Source organism: Gopherus evgoodei, chromosome 11 (assembly GCF_007399415.2).
Source record: "Gopherus evgoodei ecotype Sinaloan lineage chromosome 11, rGopEvg1_v1.p, whole genome shotgun sequence".
NCBI classification, from domain to species: domain Eukaryota; kingdom Metazoa; phylum Chordata; order Testudines; family Testudinidae; genus Gopherus; species Gopherus evgoodei.
This window is the reverse complement of record NC_044332.1, coordinates 19,136,284-19,157,137: the sequence shown is the minus strand read 5'-3', so window position 1 is coordinate 19,157,137 and position 20,854 is coordinate 19,136,284. Positions and strand designations below refer to the sequence as shown.

At 40.2% G+C, this 20,854-nt stretch overlaps 1 protein-coding gene across 1 annotated transcript in view; it reads left to right on the top strand.

Moving 5' to 3' along the window:
• Positions 1-20,854, top strand: part of PARD3B (par-3 family cell polarity regulator beta) — a 693,368-nt gene that overhangs the window by 20,141 nt on the left and 652,373 nt on the right.

Genomic DNA, 20,854 nt, shown 5'->3' with positions numbered 1-20,854 from the left:
TGCTCTCTGCTCCAACCAAACCTTCCTGCTCCAACTCCCACACTATCTGACTGAAGCAGGGGTTTTTTATCACATGACTGACTGCTGGTGCTCTAATTGGCTTCAGGAGCTCTAGTTAATCTATAGCAAACCTTCCTCCCCTTGCAGGGAATAAGGCTCCCTGCTAACACTCTCCTGCTGCCCTTTGGCCATACTGTATCACAACCACTATAAATGTCATCACAATATTGATTGCCTCTCATCTTGTATTCTGTCTGTAGTAATGAGTTCTTAGTATTTTTTATAATATGTATGTTTTGAAAAGGTTAATGTGGTCAAAAACTTGTCTTAATGACTGTCTCAATTTTAACCTACACAAGTAGATTTAAAGAAGTGAAGCAGCAGCCTAGATGGAAATCTTGTTGTTCAAATATAGAAACTCAACTTGAGAATTGGATTATTATTGTTGCATCTTGTACTTAAAAAAAATAATAATTAAAAACCTAGTTCTCCAAAGTAGTGTTCACTTTTTGGTTAATTTGAAATACTTGGTATCTGATGTTAATATTGTGTTTCCAAAGGTTAGTTATAATTCTGTTTGCTATTATTGTTGAGCAATATTACACTAACTTTACTGTTGAGAGATCCCTTCTGGCTAGGCTTTTCTATGTCCATGATTACAGGGTTATCCATGGAAAAGGCCAGTGGATGCAAATATTCAACATACCTCTCCCATAATAGCTTCTCATTTTTCATATGAAGCTTTCAAGGCCAGATCTTGACCTTCAAAACATCATCATAGCTTCAGAAAGAGGAGTTTTGAGCATATAGCAACTTTTGTCAGACCGTCATCTTCTTGAAATCCTGACGTCCTGTTTTTTGTTTTTAAAGTACATGAAAATAGCTGCATGTCTGTATTAAAAGGTCCCTAAAGTTGTTCACAGTTTATCCAGAAGTAGGAATCTTTATATCCTGCCATGCAAACATCCATCACTTAGATCTTCTCTTTATTTCATGAACTAGTTCATAAATGTTCTCTGGTTCACTGGTGGCTTCTTCAAAACTTTTAATGTCACTAAGCCTGTCAGCTTTCATACAACTTTTTCCTCCATAAACCCATACTCTCCACCCCCTCTTATCCCCGCCTCCAGAGATTTAAATGCAAAAATCCAGCTCTTGGTTGACATGGATTTTTGTTCTTCTCTATGGGAATGTAAAGCATTAAATATTAACTTATTTTCTGACTTATTTTTCTGTCAGAGACTACTTTATACAGATGAGCTGTATAAATGGCAATGCATAAGTTAAAGTTAAAATCCATGTTTTCTATTAAAATATCACATGTGAAAAACTGGAGACGTCTTCTACAAATGTGAGTGGGGAAAGGTCCAGTATGGAGATAAAAGGTATTTATCTTCATTGACATTCATGTTACATGTGTCTCACTATGATAGTTTAGGATAGGCTTGAGCATATAAGGGAATACTTCCAACACCTGTTTATGGCTTTTTACTATTAAACTCTTGTTTCTGTTCCACTATGAGCCTGACATAATTGGTAATGTAGAAGCTTTTGTGGAGAGTGCACAGTCCAAAAAAAGAATGATTTGGGGGTGATTCAGAGGATAAATTTGTGTTAATCTGTATATGATTTGGAGGGAGTCAGAGTAAGGAGATGGTTGTCTGGAGTGTGTCAGACACTGGGAATAAGGTGAAGTGTGTGTATCCTTACTGAAATGCTGTGAACTTAATCTGTGTGGAAAAGTCCTGTTGAGTCCATTTTGATATGTTTACAGATTTATTAATGAAATGGAGTGACAAGTGCAGTAAAATGAAAATTGCCTTTCATATGTAACATGGATAAAATACAGGGTGGATTTGATTTAAATCCTGATTTTAATTACTAGTCAGGAAGACTCAATTTAATCATGGATTTCTACATAGAAGTGCATTCTTGTTGATTGTTATATCCTTAATACATATTCTTCACAACTCAGATGTAGATTTCATTTTTAGAAGATACATACTATACATTTTAAAAGTGATTAATCTGAAAAGTTTTCAAACTATATCAGAAAACGAATTATTGTTTGGTTATTTCATTTACCAAAGGTAATTGAAGCAGATATATATGAAGTCATTGGGAGGCGAACTATCTCCAGTTCAACAGGCTAAACATTAATATTTGGAGGATTTTCTTGCCATGCTGTATTAGGAGGAGAACATCACCAGACGGATATTTAAATTGTTTTATTTAACGAAAACAACAATGTTCTGGATTTTTTTTCTTCAACAGCAAACACATAATATTTTAACAAAGCAAGTATATGAATTTCTGAATTTAGGTAAACATTCAAGTTTTTTAAAATCAGGCTTGTTTTTGTTAAAATTGTTTGTTTTAAACTAAAATAGTTAAATGAAATATTTAAAACAAAAAAAAAATATTAAATCGACTATGTCAGCCAGGTCTCATGTTCTTATGTAATCATGGAGGATAGGTCTATCAATGGCTATTAGCCAGGATGAGCAGGAATGATGTCCCTAGCCTCTGTTTGCCAGAAGCTGGGAATGAGTGATAGGGGATGGGTCAGTTGATGATTACCTGTTCTGTTCATTTTCTCTGGGGCACCTGGCACTGGCCACTGTCGGAAGACAGGATACTGGACTAGATGGATCTTTGGTCTGACCCAGTAGGGCCATTCTGTTATGTCAACATGAGAAACTTAAAACATTGGCTTCTGCAGCTAACTCAGTCGTCTTCACCTTCATTTTCCTGTTTGTTCATAATCTGGGAAAGAAAAACAAGTGAAGCTAATATTCCATATAAGCTTTTTATCCATACATACTGAGTCCCTTTTCAAATGAAGGTAAGTATCATTATCCTAAAGAGCTTTAGATCATCCCAGTTTTGATTTGCTTTTTAATTGGCCCGGTGGCATCTGATCTGTATCTTAAAGGAGGATGGAATCAGCTACTGCAATTGCATATTTGAAAGTCCAACTGTGCTGATAAGTGATTGACTGAAGGCAAGCCCAGAGAGGTTGTAAATTACATAACCTCAAACTGCTTCTGAATACAGGAGTGAGGTGTTGAGTACACAGCTTTACTTTCTTTCAGAACTGTAAACTTGTAGCCATGTATCCTTTTCTTTTTCAATATCTCAGTTGCTGTAAATCAGCATAGCACTATTTACTTGAGTAGAGCTGTATGGATTCACTCCAGCTGAGATAATACTAGCCCTCCATTCTGATTAGATTAATTTTTTTCCAAGGTATTTACAGCTGCTTCACAAGTTGGCCAATTTAGTGTTCACAGTACCATTAGTGAACATTTATTAAAAAAAAAAACCAAAAAAAAACTCATTTGGCATACAAATCTTAGAATGCAAAAGCAACAAAACATTTGTAATGTTTTGGAAATGTGCAAAAGGAGTTTTTCTCGGAGTTGTGGCTATGTTCACTTGAAAAATTAAAAGTTATATAAGACATATATCTTTGGAATATTTGCCTTTGTTAATGATACAGTAATATAGTTCAACATAAATACTAGATATGTATAGGGTGACCAGATGAGAGGAAGAAAATATCGGGACACATGCGGGGGTGGGGAGTGTTACCGGTGGAGCAAAAAAAAAAAGTACCACGAAATATCAGGACAAACGCCTGAATCGGGACCGTTCTGATTTTATCGGGACATCTGGTCACCCAAGATATGTATGTTGGTCATCTGGTCTGTTTTCGCTGTAAAATGAATACCAAAAACTGGTATGCAGCTCAACCTTTTAAACCTTTTTTAAAAAAGGTTCTGTTAAGTTTTGTGTTCCCATGGTAAAAATTGCATGCCCAAGTCTATCTGAACCTGTGTTTGAATAGCCAATCTCTCTCAAATATTTGATTTCTTTTAAAACCTCCATGTGTTTGGGAAAAGAGCAGAAAGACAGACTATATGATTACTTGGGGTAGGATACTGTTTGTCAGCTACTCTCAGGAAAGTGTATTTCTCCATTGCTTATCCTCTAGAGCAACTTGGAAGTGGTTCATATTAGATCCACAAATCCATAGTTGGGACACTTGCCTCTTTTTTTAAAAACCCAGTGCTAGGGAGTTACCTGGCGACCTAATTCTTTTACCCAACTAAGTGGTCAGTTCCTTGGGTAAGCACAATCTGCAGGGACCCACGATCTTATTACGTGGGGCTTGCCACAGGAGAACAGTGTCTCTTTTCCAAAGAGCTCCCCATGTATTGAGTGGAGGTGCATAAGGAAGGCTTTATAGTTAGAGGAAAGGAACAGCAGAGGAGAAAGGGGAGAAAAAATTTGTCCTCAGCTGAAACACTGTGTAGTAGTCGGTGGTGGAGGTGGTTGTTTTTGGTTGTTTTGTTTGGGTTTTTTAAAGCAAAGGTATGGATATCATGCAGTGGTGTGGGGAAAGGCAGGAATAATTAATCCCTGTTGTTTTGCCCTGTTGTTCATTGCCATCTGATGCTGCTACTGTTTGTCCTGCTTCTGTCTTTTTCTTCTTGTCTCTATCTCCTTTTAAAGGTAATGGAGTTACGGCTTTTGGCACTGGGCTGAAAACTTGTCCAGGTCTGCCTGACCACGTGTAGATACAAAGTATGTTAAATAATTAAGAAATCATTAGATATGAGGCCTGATTAGAATTAACCATATTGTGCTGTGTTTATTGAAGTGCAAACATTATCAAAGTGAACATTTGAGATGGAGAGTTCCAGGTTTGTGTCTAGGCACTTGCTAGATATTCTAAATGTATAAGAGAGCTGTTGGGTTACCCTTCCTCTTTGCAGATATTGAGAGAAGGTCAGACTTGTTGTTTGGTGGTTGTTGCTTAGTCCCTTCTCTGCTGACCAACTACCAGAATTGCCCTGCTTTCTCACGAGGTACAATTTCCTTGATCTCTTCCAGAGCATGAGAGATAGGACTATCCTCCCCCCTTCCTTTTTAAACGGGCTAAAAATCATTTGAATTGGATTAACATTGTAAATGTATTAAACTTTTTTTTTCCCTTTTAATATGTGGGTGAGTTACATAAATAGGAGCCTTTTGACACTCTTGTAAAGCATCACAGACATAGCTCCTTTCACTGGCTGAGCCCATCTTTAATGCTTCTGACAGAAGTAAGAAAATTTAAGCAATGCTCTGCATAGTGTATTACTTATTTCACTCCCCTCCTGCTGTGCATCAATAGCCCATTCTGCCTTTCTGTCTTGGTACTTATATGCTCTTCATCATCATCATCCTCTGTTTCTCAATCATTGAATGAATTTTTCGTCAAACATCTATTTGATGGGAAATAGTGCTGTCCCCATTTCCACACATAAGTCAATGCAACTGCAGATACAGCCCTGGTTTACACTACAGAATTATTTCAGTATAACTACGTTGCTCAGGGCATGAATAATCCATGCCCCAGAGTGACATCTCGGAAAGCTTCCCCTGCCAACCTAGCTACCGCCTCTTGCAGAGGTGGAGTTATTAATCGGATGGGTTTAGAGCATCTTCACCAGAAGGGCTGCAGCAGTGCAGACAGCTGTTGACAGCTGCAGTGGCACAGGAGCCAGCAAACAGAGCTGTAAACAGGGGAGTTTCTATGAGGATTTGCAAAGCGAGTTTGTGGAGGAGACTAAGAGATGTAGGCAGAGGAATAGACAGGCTAGTGAAGGGAGTGGGTGGTGGTCTGCAGGTGTTCTGGTGCCCATTGGGGGTTTGTTTTGCTGTAGGTGGTGGTGGCTTACTTTGGCTTGTGTTTCCTGGACTAACAGGTTTTAGGTGGGAAGGCTATCACCGATACAGAGGTAGCAGTGGAAGACACAATGAGGATGACTGGATGTGGAAGCTGTGGCATGTACATGATACTGGAGGGGGGTTCCTGAAAAACGTTTCATCTGTATGAAGTGCTGCCTGATAGAGCTGATGAAAGAAAAGATCCGAGGACTGGAGATGTAGGTGGAAACTCTCTGGTTGAGTTTAGAAGGGGTTCGAGCAGATGATGGAGCAAAGACATGAGGAAGCTGAAGGGAAAAGCTCAGACTTGCAGATGGAAGCAGGACCAAAGAATTCTGAGGGGAGACTGCTGGGTGAGGAAAGTGGACAGTGGAAGCATGTGACTAAGAGAACCAGGCAGAGGAAAAGATGGACCAGTGAAGGAGAAATAGAGCTCAGGAACAAGTTTGCAGAGTTAGAAAATGAAGAAGGGGCACAGCAGGTGGTCGCTGAAGGTGAGAGGGCTAGGAAGAAGAGAAGAGCAGCTAGTCCTAAAGGAAGAGAGGAAGAGTCAATGGAGACAACACCACCAAATATGACCACCAGGAGGATATGGGATGGATTGCAGAGGATTGCAAGGGACAATAGAAATCGAGAGCATGTGCAGCCAGAGGGGACAGACCGGAGAATCGCACCATCACCAGGGAAAAGGCAGGTCTATGTGATTGGGGACTCCATACTGAGAAGAATAGACAGGCCTGTAACTAGAGCTGATCCGGAAAACAGAAGGGTGTGCTGTCTGCCAGATGCTAAGATACGGAATGTGGACTGGAGGCTGAATAGGATCCTAATGGGAGCAGAAAAGAATCTGCTGATTTGTCCTTCATGTGGGAACAAATGATATAGCTAGATTCTTGCTGAAACGTATCAAGGGAGGCTATGCCAGACTGGGGAAGACACTTAAGGAAATCGAGGCTCAGGTGATCTTCAGTGGGATTCTGCCTGTTCCTAAAGAAGGGCAACAAAAGTGTGACAAGATTATGGCAATCAACAGATGGCTTAGGCAGTGGTGCTATAAGGAGGGCTTTGGGATGTATGGCCACTAAGGAACATTCATGGACAGAGGACTGTTCTCTTGGGATGAACTTCACCTGAATAAGGAGGGAAATAGACTTCTAGGATGGAGGCTGGCACAACTGATTAAGAGAACTTTAAACTAGGAATTTGGGGGAGATGGTTTGAGAAGGAAGAGAACAAAGTAAGGAAGGATACAGCCATGGGTAGGAGAATGGACACTAGGAAGGGTAGCATAGATACCAGTCTAATAGGTGATACTGGTGGTAGAATGTCTGTGCCTAATCAGGTAAAGAATGTCACTGAAGCCAAAGGGCAAAAATTAAGATGTCTGTACACTAATGTGAGGAGCCTAGGTAACAAAATGGAGGAACTAGAGTTACTGGTGCAGGAAGTGAAACTGGATATTATAGGGATAACAGAAACATGGTGGAATAGCAGTCATGACTGGAGTACAGGTATTGAAGGCTATGTGCTGTTTAGGAAAGACAGAAATAAAGGCAAAGGTGGTGGAGTAGCACTGTATGTCGGTGAGGTAGACTGTAAAGAAATAAGTGATGGAATGGGTAAGACAGAGTCTGTCTGGGTAAAAATCACATTGGGAAAGAAAGCTACTAGAGCTTCCCCTGAGATAGTGCTTGGGGTGTGCTATAAACTGTCAGGATCTGATCTGGATATGGATAGAGACCTCTAATGTTTTTAATGAAGTAAACACTAATGGGAATTGTGTGATCATGGGAGACTTTAATTTCCCAGATATGGACTGGAGAACAAGTACTAGTAATAATAATAGGGCTCAGATTTTTCTGGATGTGATAGCTGATGGATTCCTTCACCAAGTAGTTGAAGAACCAACAAGAGGGGATGCTATTTTAGATTTGGTTTTGGTGAGTAGTGAGGATCTCATAAAAGAAATGGTTGTAGGCGACAACCTTGGTTTGAGTGATCATGAGCTAATTCAGTTCAAACTAGATGGAAGGATAAACAAAAATAGATCTGGGACTAGGGTTTTTGATTTCAAAAGGACTAACTTTAAAGAATTAAGGAAATTAGATAGGGAACTGGATTGGACTGAAGAACTTGTGGATCTAAAGGCATAGGAGGCCTGGAATTACTTCAAGTCAAAGTTGCAGAAACTTTCAGAAGCCTGCATCCCAAGAAAGGGGAAAAAATTCGTAGGCAGGAGTTGTAGACCAATCTGGATGAGCAAGCATCTCGGAGAGGTGATTAAGAAAAAGCAGAAAGCCGACAAGGAGTGGAAGATGGGAGGGATTAGCAAGGAAAGCTACCTTATTGAGGTCAGAACATGTAGGGATGAAGTGAGAAAGGCCAAAAGCCATGCAGAGTTGGACCTTGCAAAGGGAATTAAAACCAATAGTAAAAGGTTCGATAGCCATATAAATAAGAAGAAAACAAAGAAAGAAGTGGGACGGCTAAAAACTGAGGATGGAGTGGAGTTTAAGGATAATCTAGGCATGGCCCAATATCTAAATAAATACTTTGCCTCGGTCTTTGAGTCTAATGAGGAGTTTAGGGATAATGGTAGAATGACAAATGGGAATGAGGATATGGAGGTAGCTATTACCATGTCGGAGGTAGAAGCCAAACTCGAACAGCTTAATGGGACTAGATCGAGGGGCCCAGATAATCGTCATCCAAGAATATTAAAGGAACTGGCACATGAAATTGCAAGCTCATTAGCAAGATTTTTTTTAATGAATCAGTAAACTCAGGGGTTATACCGTACGACTGGAGAATTGCTAACATAGTTCCTATCTTTAAGAAAGGGAGGAAAAACGTGATTCGAGTAACTACAGGCCTGTTAGTTTGACATCTGTAGTATGCAAGGTCTTGGAAAAAATTTGAAGGGAAAAGTAGTTAAGGACATTGAGGTTAATGGTAATTGGGACAAAATACAACATGATTTTACAAAAGGTAGATCATGCCAAACCAACCTGATCTCCTTCTTTGAGAAGGTAACAGAATTTTTAGGCAAAGGAAACACAGTGGGTCTAATTTATGTCAATTTCAGTAAGGCATTTGATACGGTTCCATATGGAGAATTATTAGCTAAATTGGAAAAAATGGAGATAAATATCAGGAAGGGAGAGGAATTATTTGAGCTTAATACCTATGTGGACACAATATGAAAATGAAAGGTGGATAAGGACCTGGTTAAAAGGGAGACTACAATGGGTCATACTGAAAGGTTAACTGTCAGGCTGGAAGGAAGTTACTAGTGGAGTTCCTCAGGGATCGGTTTTGGGACCAATCTTATTTAATCTTATTACTGACCTTGGCACAAAGAGTGGGAATGTGCTAATAAAGTTTGCGGATGACACAAAGCAGGGAGGTATTGCTAACACAGAAGGACTGGGATATCATACAGGAAGATCTGGATGACCTTGTAAACTGGAGTAATAGTAATAAGATGAAATTTAATAGTGAAAAGTGCAAGGTCATGCATTTAGGGATTAATAACAAGAATTTTGGTTATAAATTGGGGACACATCAGTTGGAAGTAACAGAGGAGGAGAAGGACCTCGGAGTATTGGTTGATCGCAGGATGACGATGAGCAGCCAATGTGATATGGTCGTTGAAAAAGCTAATGCGGTTTTGGGACGCATCAGGCGAGGTGTTTGCAGCAAAGATAAGGAGGTGTTAGTACCATTATACAAGACGCTCTTGAGACCTCATCTGGAATATTGTGTACATTTCTGGTCTCCCATGTTTAAGAAGCATGAATTCAGACTGGAACAGGTTCAGAGACGGGCTACTAGGATGATATGAGGAATGGAAAACCTGTCTTATGAAAGGAGACTCAAAGAGCTTGACTTGTTTAGCCTAACCAAAAGAAGGCCAAGGGGAGATGCGATTGCTCTTTATAAATATATCAGAGGGATAAATATCAGGAAGGGAGAGGAATTATTTGAGCTTAATACCAATGTGGACACAAGAACAAATGGATATAAACTGGACACTAGGAAGTTTAGACTTGAAATTAGATGAAGGTTTCTAACCATTAGAGGAGTGAAATTCTGGAACAGCCTTCCAAGGGGAGTAATGGGAGCAAAAGACATATCTGGCTTTAAGACTAAACTTGATAAGTTTATGGAGGGGATGGTATGATGAGAGAGCCTAATTTTGGCAATTTAATTAATCTTTGATTATTAGCAGGTAAATATGCCCAGTGGTCTGTGGTGGGATGTTAGATGGGGTGGGATCTGAGTTACTACAGAGAATTCTTTTCTTGGGTGCTGGTTAAAGAGTCTTGCCCACGTGCTCAAGGTTTAACTGATCACCATATTTGGGGTTGGGAAGGAATTTTTCTCCAGGGCAGATTGGTAGAGGCCCTGGAGGTTTTTTCCCTTCCTGTGCAGCATGGGGCATGGGTCACTTGCTGGAGGACTCTTTGCACCTTGAGGTCTTTAAACCACTATTTGAGGACTTCAATAACTGAGACATAGGTTAGGGGTTTGTTACAGGAGTAGGTGGGTGAGATTCTGTGGCCTGCATTGTGCAGGGGGTCAGACTAGATGATCATAATGGTCCCTTCTGACCTTTAAAGTCTATGAGCTACATCAGTGCAAGTTTCTAGTGTAGACAAGCCCTAAGACTCTAGTCCAGCAAACATTTAGGTATGTGCTTGACTTTATTCACCTGAGTAGTCCCATTGATTTCAGAGGGAAAACCTGGAGGCATTAGGTAAGAAATATGGCCTTGTGGTTAAGGGCATGTCTTCACTAGCCACGTCAAAGTGCTGTTGTGGCAGTGCTGCCCTTTAACATGGTTGTGTAGTCACGGCATAGCCCCCCCCCTCCTCCACGAGGGGAATAGTTCCCAGCACTGGTGCACTGTCTACACTGGCACTTTACAGCACTGAAACTTGCAGTGCTCATGGAGTGTTTTCACACCCCGAGTGAGAAAGTTGCAGTGCTGTAAAGTGCCAGTGTAAACAAACCCTAAGTCACTAAACTGGGGCTCAGGAGATGTGAGTACTGTCAGCCATGATCTTGCTGTGTGACCCTGGACAAACTGTAGGTTATGATTCTACAGATATCTTTTTGCTCTTTCCAATTTGACCCCTGCAGCTAACAAGCCAAAAGGAAGGTGCAGAGGTCAGGTGCTTCAGAGCCCCAGTGTGTTAGAACCAAGCTTGTCCACCCTAAATCCTAAAAAACTGAGATTAATGAGTAGGTTTAAAAAATATTATCAGAGTCATCTTTGAGGACTTAATTTAGCATCTTCAGTAGGAAGAGTGTTCTATGGTTGGAACTTTCAAAAGGACTGCTATTCTTTTTACTCCTTCATTTTGACTTCTGAGTTTGCTGACAACTGTAGTGTAAAGACTTGAAAAAAAATACAAAATGATGTGTGACTCACTAGTATTCTTAAGAGATCAATGCAGTCAATCTTGTATGAATTCTTAGAGTGCCCATTGCTAGTTTAAGTGTTCTGTTGAGCTTGAGAATGAGTTCTGCTGCGTTAAGTCAATGACTATGTTAAAGTGGCCTTGTAAAAATTCTACTCTCCCAGGCCTCCTTTATTTATTTTTTGATAAATGAGGGATTTTTTTCCCTCCATTCCCTCTGTCTTTTTATCATGGTAAAAATTGAGTAGAATGTTCTGGGGTGATTTTTCATGACAATTTTTGTAGTTGTGGTAAAACCTGTGATTGTATAAAAGTTTGGCTTATATGAAATACAAGGTGTAGAAAAACTGGTTTTCAGACACATTTTGCTTGCTTCAAATGTCTCTGGTTTTCATAATATACTCAAATCTTCTAAAACGGTAGAAAAAACCTGATGCTTGTCCTTCTATTGTATTGTACCATTTTACTTTTGCTTTAAATCATATTTGTTTATGTAGTTTTCTCTACTAGAGATTGTGGGGATTTCTATCTTCTGATTGGTTTCAGAGTAGCAGCCGTGTTAGTCTGTATCCGCAAAAAGAAACAGGAGTACTTGTGGCACCTTAGAGACGAACAAATTTATTTGAGCATAAGCTTTCGTGGGCTACAGCCCACTTCATCGGATGCATGCAGTGTATTTTTCCACTGCATGCATCTAGTGAAGTGGGCTGTAGCCCATGAAAGCTTGTGCTCAAATAAATTTGTTAGTCTGTAAGGTGCCATGAGTACTCCTGTTCTTTTATCTTCTGATTGTCATCTTGCTCAACAAATGAAGCCATTTAATTGTTTCTCTAAGAATCAGTATCCATATTTTGGCAGCAAACCAAGTAACGTGTACACGCATTATCCTGAGAGGTCTTATTTCCCATGACTTTGTGTATTTCCTAGATTTGATTCCAGACCTCGCTTGTGTATCGTAGGCATGAGCAGATCATTTTCCAATGTACTCTTTATGTAGCTACAAACACCCTAGCATAAATGGCAGTTTGACCGGTGTTAACCGGGGTCCCAGGGGCCATGCTGAAATTGTCCAATCGGGGCAAGCTGTGAAAAATGGGGTAGATGATCCCGAAAACTGGAGGTTATTTCTAATAATTAGATTCACCAATCCAGCAACAAAACAGCTTCTACAATACCTTACTGGTTACCCAGAAGCCAAAACCAGTTTCTTGAAAACAATCCAGCCTTGGGCTCCCACCCAGACAGCAAAGTCCTATATGATGAGGGTTACTGAAAATCTTGTTCATCATATAAAAAGGTCTACCAATCCCAAAGGATTGGACACATTACCCACCAGGTCAATGAATATTTCAGATCTTAGCCAAACATATGCTTGCAGCCAATTCTTGTTAACTAAACTAAGATTTATTAAAAGAGAATACTGGTTAAATGATCATTACACATACAGATATGAATAAAGTTCTTTGGTTAGTTTCATAGTGGAGATGGTGAGCTTTAGAATTGCAGAAAGTTCTTTCAGAATAGGTTCCATAGGTTATAGTCCAATATTAGGAGAATCCAGTCTGGTGCTGAAGATCTCAGTCTTGCGACTCAAACTTTCCCTGAAAAAGTATAAGCAGATCTGAGAATAGGGCCCAAGAGTTCTTTGTATAGTTATCTGGTAGCCTCTTGACAGCATGCAGTCCTTGAGTGAAACATTGTGGCTTTGAAGTAGAATCACCTGTTTCCTATGTATACACAGGTAGTGTATACACTAGTTGCATTCATCAGCATAAGGGAATTATCCATTAAGCAATTCATAGATAGTTTACTACAGACTTCAAAGAGAAATACAGACAGTGAAATGATTACACCTAATTTTCATCTAAATGTTAGTATTCGCTTTTGATCTCTGAAACAATAGATATAGTAACAAATAAGAACCCTCTGTTTACCTGGTTAACATCTCAGAAGATCTAAGTATACACAGACTACTACAATCACTATCCTCTTCCAGATCTTTAACAATACAAGTCTACATTTCAAAGGTCTAGTCTATCTAACATGGCTTTGCTAGCTGTTTATAAGGAATAGCCCTTATTATCATTTACATACTTTTCTGATATATCTTTAAAGGTAGAATTTGGGTCATTTAGCCTGCAAGTTGCTTAACCCTTTCAGGTTCATGTCACAGATGGATTTTTCCCTCCCCCTGTTTTGGAGATCAGTGGGCTTGTACTTTTGTTACGGACAGTGTAATGGTTGGTAAAATGCAGTTTTGTTACTTCTAGTCATAATTCACCTCCATTTTTTCTCCAACTATGTGAGTGTAGGGTTTCTTCCAGATGACCTTTAGTCTGTCAATATATGTATTGTTTGAACATTGCCTGCATGCATGTTACTCCTAAAATGTACTACTTTTTTCACTTGATATTAAATGATCAGGTATGATTTTTCACTCAAAAAATCTCTTTAATGCCATTAAACTAATCACTGTGAATAGAACAATAGGTGATCGGTGAACTTGAGTGCTTGGTATTGAATGATGTTGGTGATATAATAGACATCCAGAAACTTGGTGGAATAGTGATGATTAATGCTACGATTTAATCACGGGTATTTTTAGTAAAAGTTAAGGACGGGTCCTGGGCAAGAATCAAAAAATCATGGCCTATGACTTACCATAAATACCTTTGATTGAAGCTTGGGGTGTGTGTCAGGGAAGCCTGCAGCGCCAGCTGTGTGTCTGTGGGAGGCACAAAAGAGAGAGACAGAGCAGCGGCTGGTGCAGCTGGCTGCAGAGCTGCTCAAGCAGTGGTCGGTGTGGTGGTCCCCAGGGCTGCCTGTGCACCTGGGGTCAGCCACACTGTCCACTGCAGAAGTCATGGAGGTTGCAGTAAGTCACGGAATCTGTGACCTCTGTGGAAAAACATGGAGCCATAGTGATGATCAGTGGCACACGGTAATACCAGGTACAAACTATATAGGAATGACAGAGTAGGTTGTGCTGGTGAGAGAGTGGCACTGTATGTGAAAGAAAGCATAGAGTCAAATATAATAACCTTAAATGACTCAAACTGTACTAAAGAATCTCTATTGATAGCAATTCCATGCTTGAATAATATGAATATAGCAGAAGGAATAATTACCAAGCATCTGATCAGGATGGTGACTGTGAAATTCTCTAGGAGATTAGAATGACTATAAAAATAGAACACTCAATAATAATGGGGGATTTCAGTTATCCCACTGTTGACTGGGTACATGTCACCTCAGGACAAGATGCAGAAATAAAGCTTCTAGACACCATAAATGGCTGCTTCTTGGAGCAAGCTAGTCCTGGAACCTACAAGAGGAGAGGCAATTCTTGATTTAATCCTAAATGGAGCACAGTATCTGGTACAAGAGGTGAATATAGCTGAACCACTTAGTAATAGTGACGATAATAATATAAATACATTTAACATCCTGGGAGGGGACACCAAAGAAGCCCACCACAGTAGCATTTAACTCCAGAAAGGAGAACTACACAAAGGAACTAGTTAAACAGAAATTAAAAGATACAGCCTCCCTCCCCCGCCCCCACCTCATACACCGCCATCCCCTCAAAAAAAGCCTGCCTGCTGCATGGAAATATAAGAAAAAGAAAAAACATTATGTAGGCTCAGATTAAGTGTATACCCCAAATTAAACACAATTGGAAGCTAAATCCTACTGTGGATAATAGAAAGGAGCATAAACTCTGGCAAGTCAAGTGTAAAAGTGTAATTAGGCAGACCAAAAAGAATTTGGAAAAAAAATTTTTTTTCTGTTAGTTTGAGAGTTTCTGAAAAAGTTGCAAATACATCAAACAGGAAACCTGTTAAATAATCAATGGGACGCTGGACGGTCAAGGTGCTAAAGGAGCAACACTCCAAGAAAGAAAAGGTCACTGCGGAGAAACTAAATGAATTCTTTGCGTCAATCTTCACTGCAGAGGATGTGAGGGAAATTCCCACACATGAGCCATTCCTTCAGTGACAAATCTGAGAAACGGTCCCAGATTGAGGTGTCAGTAGAGGAGATTTTGGAACAAATTGATAAAGTGAACAGTAATAAGACACCAAGAACAGATGGTATTTACCGAGAAGTTCTGAAGGAACTCAGATATGAAATTGCTGAACTACTAACTGGGATATGTAACCTATCATTTAAATCTGCTTCTGTACCAGATGGCTGGAGGATAGCTAATGCGACATCAATTTTTAAAAAAGGTGCCAGAGGATATCCTGGCAATTACAGGCCAGTAAGCCTAACTTCAGTACCAGGCAAACTGGTTGAAACTATACTAAAGAACAGAATTATCAGACACCTAGATAAACACGATTTGTTGGGGAAGAGTCAACATGGCATTTGTCAAGGTAAATCACGTCTCTCCAATCTACTATAATTCTCTGAGCGTGTCAACAACCATGTGGACATAGTGTATTTAGACTTTCAGAAAACCTTTGGCAAGATCTCTGACCAAAAGCTCTTAAGGAAAGTAAGCAGTCATGGGATAAGAGGGAAGGTCCTCTCCTGGATCACTAACTGGTTAAAAGACAGAAAGGAAAGGGTAGGAATAAATGGTTAGTTTTCAGAGTGTGGAGAGGTAAATGGTGGTGTCCCCTAGAAGTCTGTACTGGGACTAGTGCTGTTCAACATATTCACAAATGATCTGGAAAAAGGAGTGAACAGTGAAGTGGCAAATTTTGAAGATAGTCTACTTTGGATTTAACTATGAAGAGTCGCAAAGGGATCTCGCGAAACTGGGTGAGTGGGCAACAAAATGATGGATGAAATTCAATGTTGATAAATGCAAAGTAATTCACATTGGAAAACATAATCCCAATTATGCATACAAAATGATGGGGTCTAAATTAGCTGTTGCCACTCAAGAAAGAGATCTTGGAGTTATCATGGATAGTTCCCTGAAAACCTCTGCTCAATGTGGAGTGATAGTCAAAAAGCTAACAATGTTAAGAACCATTAGGACAGGGGTAGATAATAAGATAGAAAATATCATAATTCCACTATATAAATTCAAGGACAACAAAAAGTAGAGGTATGGAATAGCTTCTGTATGAGGAGAGGGTTAAAAGACTGGGACTGTTCAGCTTGGAAAAGAAACAGCTAAGGGGGGGCATATGATAGACATCTATAAAATCATGAATGGCATGGAGAAGGTGAATAAGGAAATGTTATTTACTCCTTCATATAATGCAAGATCTAGGGGTCATGAAATTAATAAGTGGCAGGTTAAAAAGAAACAAAAGGAAGTATTTCACACAATGCATCGTCAACCCGTGGAACTCCTTGCTGGGGGTGTTGTGAAGACCAAAAGTATAATTGGGTTCAAAAAAGAATTTGATAAGTTGATGGAGCCTAGATGGTCTGAGATGCAACGCCATGCTCTGGATGTCCTTAGTCCGTTTGCCAAAAGCTTTTAGTGGACGATGGAATGGATCATTCAATGGTTGCCTGTTCTGTTCATTCCCTCTGAAGTATCTGGTGTTGGCCACTATCAGAAGATAGAATATTGGGGTAGATAGACCATTGGTCTGACCCAGTATGGCAGTTTTTTTTATGTGAGGCCTGTCATGGTGCAGTTTAAATACGAGAGGTGGTTGTTAGTATTTTTATCACGAATCATATACTACACCGCCACAATGTAATCTGGACTCACTTTTAATTCATTTTATTGGTTTACGTGGCAAAGTGCAGAGGGCTCTTGGCTTATTTTTGAAAATGCACAATATCCCACCTACCTGTGACCGCTTACACTTGTCTCTCCTTCATACCATTGTTGGCTGTCTTGGCTTGGAGAAAAGCCTATAGCCAAGTCCATAATCTGATGGAAATTGCAAAGCTCATGTAACTTGTGTACTTAAGCCCTGATATGGTAAAGCTGGTAGGCACATGACTAAGTCCCATTGGCTGCAATAGACTTAAGCATGTGCTTGAGTACTTTGCTGAGCTGGTGCCATAAGTAATGTCCACCTCTTACGATGGGGAAATTGAGGTTGAGAGAAGTTCTGGCTTGCCCAAGGCAGCAAGGAGAGTAAATGCCAGAACTGCAACTAGAACTCTGTTTTGATCTCCAGCCCTGTACTGAGTCATGGTGTATTTTAATGAGATTTTAAAGATTCTTGCCCACATACGCAGAGATTTAACCATAGAGAAGAAATTCCCACCCCTCAAAACCAAAACACACATACAGGAAAGGACCTTGGGTTGGTACTAAGTCCTCTAGACTAGAGGGTTGAGTGAGGAGCATTCATTAGGATTAGGAGGCACACTTCGCACAGCCGTCTTCTGCCCACTGAAATCACAGGGCCTTAATCTTTTCCATTATTTTGTTGAAGGGGCTGTGAATGCATGCTTGAGTGCATTGTCTCATCCTTCTGAATAGATTTTGTTATTTTTTTGGTCCGATTTAAAATGCTAAGCAAGCTTTAGATTTGGGCCCAGACTTGGACCTCTATCTAGTAAAGTTCTGATAAATGTGAAGTTGCATCCTTCCAGCAGCAAGTGGGAGAAGAAGCTTTGTCTTGTTCTTCCTCTTTGTGGTCCAGAGCCGCCTCGCTGCTTTGAATGAAGGGGTGGTGGGAAATAATTACTCTTCATGCAGTGTTGTTGTAGCTATTTAGGTCCCAGGATATTAGAGAGAGGAAAAAGTGGGTGAGATAATGTCTTTTTTTTTATTGGACTCATTTCTATTTGTGAGAGAGACAAGCTATTGAGCTTACAAGAGTTCTTCTTCAGGTCTGGGAAACTAAGACCTTGTCTACGCAGCCGCTTTCAGCGCTGAAACTTTCTTTGCTCAGGGATGTGAGAGCTCTTTCCCAGTGGTGAAGCCACGACTACACAGCCACGTTAACATCAACTGTGTAGACATACCCTTTAGGGTGTCAACTAAATGCAAGGTGGAACAGATGGTTTGTTGGATTGAAGTTTCAAGGGATCATTCAAGGTCATGAGGGGAGAGGAGAAAGGAATGGAACTGGGGGAAGAAAAATGGGAGTGGGAGTATTACATTTCCCAGAGCCGAAGAAGGGCTCTGGGCAAGCTTGTCTCTCACCAATTGAAGTTGGTCCAATAAAAGATATTACTTCACCCACTGGTTTCAGAGTGTTAGCCATGTTAGTCAGTACCAGCAAAAACAAGGAGGAGTCCTTGTGGAACCTTAGAGACTTAATACATTTATTTAGGCATAAGCTTTCGTGGGCTAAAATCCACTTCATCAGATGCATGGAGTGGAAAATACAGTAAGGAGGTACACATACAGAGCATATGAAAAGATAGGAATTGCCTTAACAAGTGGGGGATCAGTGCTAAAGAACCAATTCAATTAAGGTAGAAGTGGGCTACTCTCAATGGTTGACAAGAAGGTGTGAGTATCAGCAGGGTGAAATTAGTTTTTGTAGTGACCTATCCACTCCCAGTCTATATTCAGGCCTAATTTGATGGTGTCCAGTTTGCAAATTAATTCCAGTTCTGCAGTTTCTTGTTTTGTTTTTTTTTTTTTTTTTTTGAAGTTTTTTGTTGTTGAGGAATTACCACTTTTAAGGCAGTTATTGAGTGTCCAGGGAGACTGAAGTGCTCTCTTACTGGTTTTTAAATGCTATAATTCTTGATATCAGATTTGTGTCAATTTATTCTTTTGAGTAAAGACTGTCTGGTTTGGCCAGTGTATATGGCAGAGGGGCATTGCTGGCACATGATGGCATATATCACGTCGGTAGATGTGCAGGTGAATGAGCCCCTGATGGTGTGGCTGATGTGGTTAGGTTCTATGATGGGTCCCTTGAATAGATATGTGGACAGAGTTGGCACTAGGGTTTGTTGCAGGGTTTGGTTCCTGGGTTAGTGTTTCTGTTCTGTGATGTGTAGTTGCTGGTGAGTATTTGCTGCAGGTTGAGGGGCTGTCTGTAAGTGAGGACTAGTCCGTCTCCCAAGATTTGTGAGAGTGAGCGATTGTTCTGCAGGATAGATTATAGATCCTTGATGATGCGCTGGAGACGTTTTAGTTGGGGGGCTGTAGGTGATGGCTAGTGATGTTCTGTTTTGTTTGTTGGGCCTGCCTTGTGGTAGGTTACTTCTGGGTATCCTTCTGGCTTTGTCAGTCTGTTTCTTCACTTCACCAGGTGGGTTATGTAGTTTTAAGAGAGCTTGATAGAGATCCTGTAGTTGTTAGTCTCTGTCTGAGGGATTGGAGCAAATGCGGTTGTATCTTAGAGCTTGGCTGTAGACAATGGATCGTGTGATGTGGTCTGGATAAAAGCTGGAGGGATGTAGGTAAATATAATGGTCAGTAGTTTTCTGATATAGGGTGGTGTTTGTGACCATCACTTTTCAGCACTATATTTTCATCTACCATATCTCTTATTACTTCCTCAGGAGGGGTGTTGTGGTGGTGGTGGGGAGGGCGTCTGTGTGTGACGAAGGCCTGATCTACACTAAAATGGTAAGGTCAACTGTTACCTTGCTCAAGGGTGTGAAATTCACACCCTTGAGCAATGTAGTTAAGCCGACCTAACATCTGGTGTAGATAGCGAGACATAGCTATCATCTCTCGCTGGATAGGAGACTTCCTTCTATTGGTGTAAGTAGTGTCTACACTGAAGCATTACAGTAGCACAGCTGCTGTGCCACTGTGGTATTTCAAGTGTAGATATACCCCAACTCCAATACCTGTCTTTGCTAAAAAGCTGTAAGCCAGAGCATAATTCTTGATGGTGGCAGTAGTGCAACTAAGGTTCTGAATGATCAGTTTTGTTGCTGCCAGTCTTGTTAATTTCATGCTGCTGCTGCTGCTCTGCAAAGCTGTGGAGAGGAATAAAATGCTGTATTGATTTAAATTTGGTTCCAGTTCGGAAAGTATCTTCAACAATGAGAGCTAGAAACTTAGGTTTGTAATAGCTCTCTTTAAAAAAAAAAAAAATGAAAGCCTAATTTTTGCAGAAATTGAGGCTGAGCAGGGAAAAATTGCTACTGACAAATGATTTTTGAAGCCTTAGTCTGTAACCCGTCAGATTTCATAAACTGATCATGATTTTGTCTGGTCAGCATCCGGATAAGAAACATCCGTCTTTCATGGAATAAAGTGCAGCTGCTACGTCCCCTCTGCTGCAGAAAGGGTTTCTGCAATTACAGGTTCTCTTAATATAATTCTAATATATTTTAATATTTTTAAAAAGAAATATAATCGAAAATTTAATATTGAATGTCATAATCAGATTTAAGATTCCTACAGCAGATTCTGTACTCCCTTGGGTGCAGGCATTACAGTTCATTCTTTGATATGTGATCACTTGACAGTGGACAATTTTCATATAGCTAGGCCAGAATTCGGGTATACTATCCTGTTATTGACCCAGAGCAGGTGATGTTAGTTCAGGCTGAGCGGCTCTAACAATCAGCAGAGTTGCTAAGTGATTATTTATCAACTGTATAGTATGCAAATCCCCTGCTCTGATTGCCTGCTCATTTCAGAACTCCTTACCCATATCCCCCTAACAAAAATCTTCTGATAGCAATGGAGTAGTCTGCTGGCATTTGTACCTTTTTTGTGTTTTCTAGATCTGCTTTAGGCAGGTTTAGGTAACGTGGTTTTAAAAAAAATTGTTAAATACAGAACTCCATGCAGACACAGCCAAACTTCCCTGCCTGAATTTCTCATTTCCCCCTATGCAATTACTTTGCTCAATATT